The sequence below is a fragment of the Nicrophorus vespilloides genome, unplaced genomic scaffold, assembly GCF_001412225.1.
Source record: "Nicrophorus vespilloides isolate i.1.1-1 unplaced genomic scaffold, Nicve_v1.0, whole genome shotgun sequence".
NCBI lineage: Eukaryota > Metazoa > Arthropoda > Insecta > Coleoptera > Silphidae > Nicrophorus > Nicrophorus vespilloides.
Window position 1 is genome coordinate 195,052 of NW_017096075.1, and position 5,942 is coordinate 200,993.

Below are 5,942 nucleotides of genomic sequence, written 5' to 3' on the forward strand. Positions count from 1 at the left end.
TTTTTTTTTTTGGCAAAGGTCATCGGCTCCGAAGACGCGAAGCGATAATCGTATGCGGGAATGCATTATATATTGGAATTAGTGATGCGAATTCGATATCGTGAAAAGAAAGAAACTTAACTAAGCCGCCAATGATGTAAACTAGTCGCTGCGTTTTGTAAACAATTAATCGATCTAATGGTGATAGGTAATATCGCGTAGGCGGTGAACACTGATACATAATTGCGATACATAATTGATGCATTCATTGTAAATATGTGTTGTCGCATTTTAAAAATAAACCTTCGCCGTGTTCGCATTACGTAAGCTCTGGTACATCGCCGCGACGACGTCTGTTATTTCGTGCATGCAAAACAAGTATATATATATATGTGTGTGTACTCTCACCGTGCGGTTCGTTTAGTTTCCCTTTGCAGTAGTCGTCAGTATCGTCTTCTCGTTTTGGACGAAATTCTTTAATCCAAATATAGATTGGAACTGGCGCGTCTTTACATCACTGCAGTTAGCGTTCAACTGAGTCCTCACTAGTAACCACCACTAAACAGTATGTCGAAAGTTGATGTGGAGAGATAGGGCTCTCTTGCTTCTTCACCTTTTGTTAAGCATTCGGTCGAGAAGCGTTCCTTACATTTTTTTTTTCTCTCTTCCTTTCCCCGGCCGGCTAAAGGTACCGCTGAATGAATGGACACCCCACAAGAATGAAAAAAAAACACACATAAATCAACCGTAAAAGGGATTAAATCCCGAAAATACTATTAGGAAGCATTCACAAACACACGATGGTATTTCGAATAATCGCGCGCTGCTTGATAGTCGCAACGCGTTCAAATGATTTTCCTGTTGCAATTGTATCGAATAATATTGTTTCAACGCAGGTTTGATTATTTTTGTTTTGTACTGGTAACTCGAGGAAGCTGGCACTAATAACCACTGGAATAGTCACCTAAACAAACTTACTCGTTTACTAAACGCCCCCCTCGACTAAGTGCACTAAGGTCAACGATATTCAATGGAACGATAATACTGACCTTATTTCCACAATTGGAGTAAACTTTTAAGATGCTTGAATTCATTACTTCACTCGACTATAAATCACAAACACACACACTGATTTACTAAATCATACACATATTGCAAACGCAACATATCTAATTAATAAGTTTAGTAAGAATCTATTTTAAGAAATCAATTTAAATAATAAATGCGTCTATTGACCCCATCACGTTTTTTTTTTCAAGCATATTAGTGAAATACAAAAAAATATATGCAAATAGCAATGACATAATATTGTCTTATTATACTAGCATCTGCATTTATTAGTTTTTTTTTTTAATCTATCCGAGGTTCTACGTCTATATTTAAATCGTTTGAATAATTTATGATTTTAGAAAGAAAAATGTAATACAGTGGAACCTCGCTTAACGAGTTTAATCCGTTCCAAAATTTCCGGATTTTTACTCGTATAGTGAAACAGTTTTCATGCCGGAAAAAAAGTATAACTTGGTCTCGATTTTTAATTATTTTGCTTTTCATATCTATGGTTATTTTTATTCTTTGGCTTTTTATTTGGAGATATTAAAGTTTGCACAAAAAACAACACAAATAACATGTCTGAACACAAGTTTGGAAATTTTGTGATCACATACAATACTAAGTTGTTAACTAGAATGACCACTAACACTAGGAACTGTTTTCCAATTCAGTGAGTTTATATTTGTTTATATTACTTGTATCAATTCGGGGACTTGTTGGAAGTCTCTTTATACTTTTAATATTTGTTTATGCAAAAAAAAGCGTTAATATATTATAATAATGATTGGACAGAATACGTATGTGTTTTACATTTACATCAAACACAATTTATATTTGCAAAGTATAGTCCGCTTTAAACAAAGATGACAAAGAAAATCAAAGATGGCTAATATATTAAAAAATAAACAAGTTTTAAAAATGATGTAGAAGGCGCACAATCCGGGACTTCTCTTCTCATCGTCACTCGTTATGTGAAACGTTGCTCGTTAAGCGAATCATCTTTCTTACAATTCATTTTGCTAGTTAAGCGAGGTTCCACCGAAAATATATTTTAATAATTTATTTTAATGAGAAAATAAATTGTAATTGTATTCTTATATAAATTATCAAATAATACATTAGGAAGGGCAGAAAGACCTATAGTCAATAAGTTTTTGTTATATTATTGTATAAAAATATATGATTTCCTTGTTTTTTTTTGTTGCAATAAAGACTATTATTATATTACAGAAAATTATATTACAGAAAATATACGAAAGTTTCAAATAAATTCAAGAAAATATTTTACGTTATTTCTTACATGAATAAGTTTGTTTTTATAATTAATTATAACAATTAATTCCATCTCAACATAATTTCGAGCATAATCAAATAAAAGAAACATTATTTAATAAAAGTCCAAAATATTTATTAACTTAAGTTTAAAAGTGTTTTACATTTGTAAACCTTCTACTGAATATAGACGGTAGAAGTGCAGATGTAAACAAAGATAACTTAAAAGAAACATGTCAACATTAACAAGGTAGACTGTTTTTACAATAAATTTTTCAACATCATCTCTCAACAAAATTGTATACATATTAAGTAATGACTTACAGCTGAAAATCTCTGTATATATTATGTCAGAATCATACGTAAACTAAACAACAGTAATAAAATTACCGAACGCTAATTCATTCAAAGATAATTTTGTCTTCGTAAATGTTTCAAATAATGTTTTTAAAGATAATTGTACAATGTTATATATTTGTATTAGTTCAGTTATTGTTGGTTATAGCAAAATAGGTTATACAAATTTTCGAGTCTTTATTCATGTGAGAAATTGGTAAAGAAAATAAATTTTCGGGTCCAGTAAGCAACACGGGTCATTGTTAAAACTGTTGTGGTTAATCATCTATGCTATATGATAAGTAAGCAGTGACCTTAAATAACTGTTGCTGTTAACAGTGACAGTTTGAGCTTTAGTGAGAATAAAGTCAAAATCGAACGAAATTGTACAATTTAAAGTTGATTTTCTCTCTTGTTTTATCTCTCTTAATTAATAATTACTAATAAAATTCAATAAATTTCCAACTTCTTATTCATCGACATTTTCCAAATATTTTGATTTCGTTATACAGATTTTATTCTCCTAATACAACTTAAGGCCTCAGTTTGCGCCAAATTCCATTTAAGAATTTCTTAGTGATTTTTGTTTTTAATAATTATCAATCAAGTGCGAAAGTACTTCGTTATATCGAAGCTTTGAAATCAGATGTAACGTTAAGCGAGGCATAATTATAATTATGATACTTTTAACATTTATGTAAAATCGTTATAACTTAATTCAATAGTTAACAAAATTGATTATATGAAATTAATGGCAGAAACTCAATGAAAATTAAGCTTGAAATTATAATAAATATATTACTTAACTACATATAATATTATTAAAGTAAAAAATAAATAAACACTTTATAAAATAAATGTATATTATACAGAATTGTAAAAGATAGCTGTTCAAATATTTGAATTTGTTTTGAGACTGTTAACACGGTCGCCCATATGAAGAAATAATTGTATTTCTTTGTACAAAGAAACAATCATAACCAGACCATGTTTATCTTTTAGGTACTTGTTGTGTCTGCAAAATAAATGTAAATCTTGCTGAACATTTGCATTCAAAAGAGGCGCAACGTTAACTAAATGCTTATCGTATCTGACAAAAGTTTTTTTTTAACCAATAATAAAAGCATAATTTGATAAAGAATATTTTAAAGAATTGTCAAATATTTACGTTTTTCTAACAAGTGTAATTAATAGTAATATAGAAGATAATTTTGTAGATTGTAGCGTTGTATGTTAATAATTAAAGCTGTTATATTTTCATCCATTGCTTGTTATAGATTTCTATAAATTAAGTAGGTTAATATGAATAGTTTCCTATTTCCTGTAATTCCCAGTATCTTGTTTGAATAAATAAAAAAGGTAATGGTTTACAAATATATATGGATTGGTGTTTCCTCTTCTGCAATCCGTACATTGTGGAATATCGATAAAGACATCTTCGCACCGTTACATTTACACTTGATGCCATCAAGTTGTCCTTTTCACACAAGCCTCTAAACTTGGTATCAACTGATCTCATGTGCGACCTCCGTTACGTCTCTTATCCTTAAGACACTCGTTGAAATATACTCCAGTATTTTCCTATAGTGCATTTCATACCATTAGTTTCGCCAGATGTTATTACATACTTACTGATTCGAAGATGCAACAATGTTATCAGCAAAGAAACACTTCGGGTTCATCGGTCATCTAAGAAATACGGTCTAAGGATGGGAGAAAATGAATGTGTGTGTTTCCTGGTCGTCGAGGAATAAATAAATTGGCAAATGTGTATTGTTTTTAATGAATTTTATTTGATTATTTCTACGTGGTAAAAAATAATAAAATCGAGAATTACATTATCATACAATAATCGGGATAAATATATATATAATATGTATATATAAACCTAACATGCATTCAATTACATATAAGACAGATCATCGCGTATTCATATAAATAAATATAATGTACAGCCGTGGATCTATAAACAATGGCGGTATTCATGAAAATCTACACTGTATGTTAATAATATTACCATTACAATTAATTATATTATGTATAAATAGAAGCCAATCGTCATAAAAATACATTATCTTTTAAAAAAAAAATCACATTCATGTTATGTTAGATATATTTTCAACAAGTTTGTTTGTTTCTATGTGTATTTGTTTGTTTGTTTGTTTGTTTGTCTTCTTTTTCCCCCATTCACTTCGAATTTCACGGTTTTGTTCAATATTCGCCATCTGTACTCGCAGCAATAAAACCAAATACTTAATACAGAGCACAATGAATTTAATGTTACTTTATACAAGTATATATCATAGTGTAATTAATTCTAAGTGTATGTAGCTTAGCGAGCTACAAGGAAACTAAAAGTAAATGTTGACTTAATAAATATAAAACATAATAATAATCATAATATAAAAAAATATATATATAATACACTTGATGTGTGTGGGGTGGGTGTCTGTGTTTTGTGTGTAATCGAAACTTGGCAGTCGAGCAAGAGGAATACTACTGCTACTACTAAACAATCAATTTAAAGAAGTATCGTACATATCTTAGTAGTGAACAACCAATATAAAAATATGTAAACACGAAAGGAGTCGAAAACGTGCGGAATTATAGTACTATAATAATAATAATAATGGACAGAAAATATAATAAATATTATTATAGAGAAACTAGAGTTCATGAACGCCACCATTTTACTATATATATATAAAAAAAGAGAGCCATTATTGAGTGATCCCCGTCCAGCTACCCTATGAAAAATCAAAACTATGACGATAATAAACGTAATTATAATAGCAGGCCTCGAAAAGGGCCCGTGCCCCGACGACAAACGAACCACGAAAAGAAGACCAAAATGAAAAAAAAAAAGAAAACTAATAACTCTACATTTATATATATATTTATAATGTTTCTTTTATCCTAACAAAAAAAGAATAATTTCAAATATTACGCTTCATTACTTCTTGTTTAGTTTTTCTTTTTCCCCTTTCTTTTTTTTTTAAATACAGCCAGATCGCTCAAAATACATAGTTCTACAAATATATAAATTACAATTATTATGTATTTCCAAACGGCTTAAAAATTTTACAGGATATCATTATTATTTTACAATGTACAGTGTTATAATGTTAAAAAACGGAATAAATCAATTTACACTTTACAGCATTGTAATTTTTTTTCTCTCTTTTTTTTTTTAAGTTAACTTTACATCAGTCTCACGCCACGACGCCCCAAAGAATCCTTGTAGAAATATGTTTCGAATGCTTTTCATCAACAAAAGGATAAGAAGAAAAAATAAGTGAATG

The 5,942-nt window shown here is 29.5% G+C and overlaps 1 protein-coding gene across 1 annotated transcript in view; it reads right to left on the reverse strand.

Annotated features, from left to right (window-relative positions):
* LOC108569396 (transcription factor E2F2-like) overlaps positions 1 to 504 on the reverse strand; it is a 9,836-nt gene extending 9,332 nt beyond the window's left edge. Inside the window, exon 1 of the mRNA XM_017930930.1 lies at positions 388 to 504. The gene's annotated coding sequence lies outside the window, so the exon portion shown is untranslated. The remainder of the gene's footprint in view (positions 1 to 387) is intronic.
* Between the last annotated feature and the right edge of the window lie 5,438 nt (positions 505 to 5,942).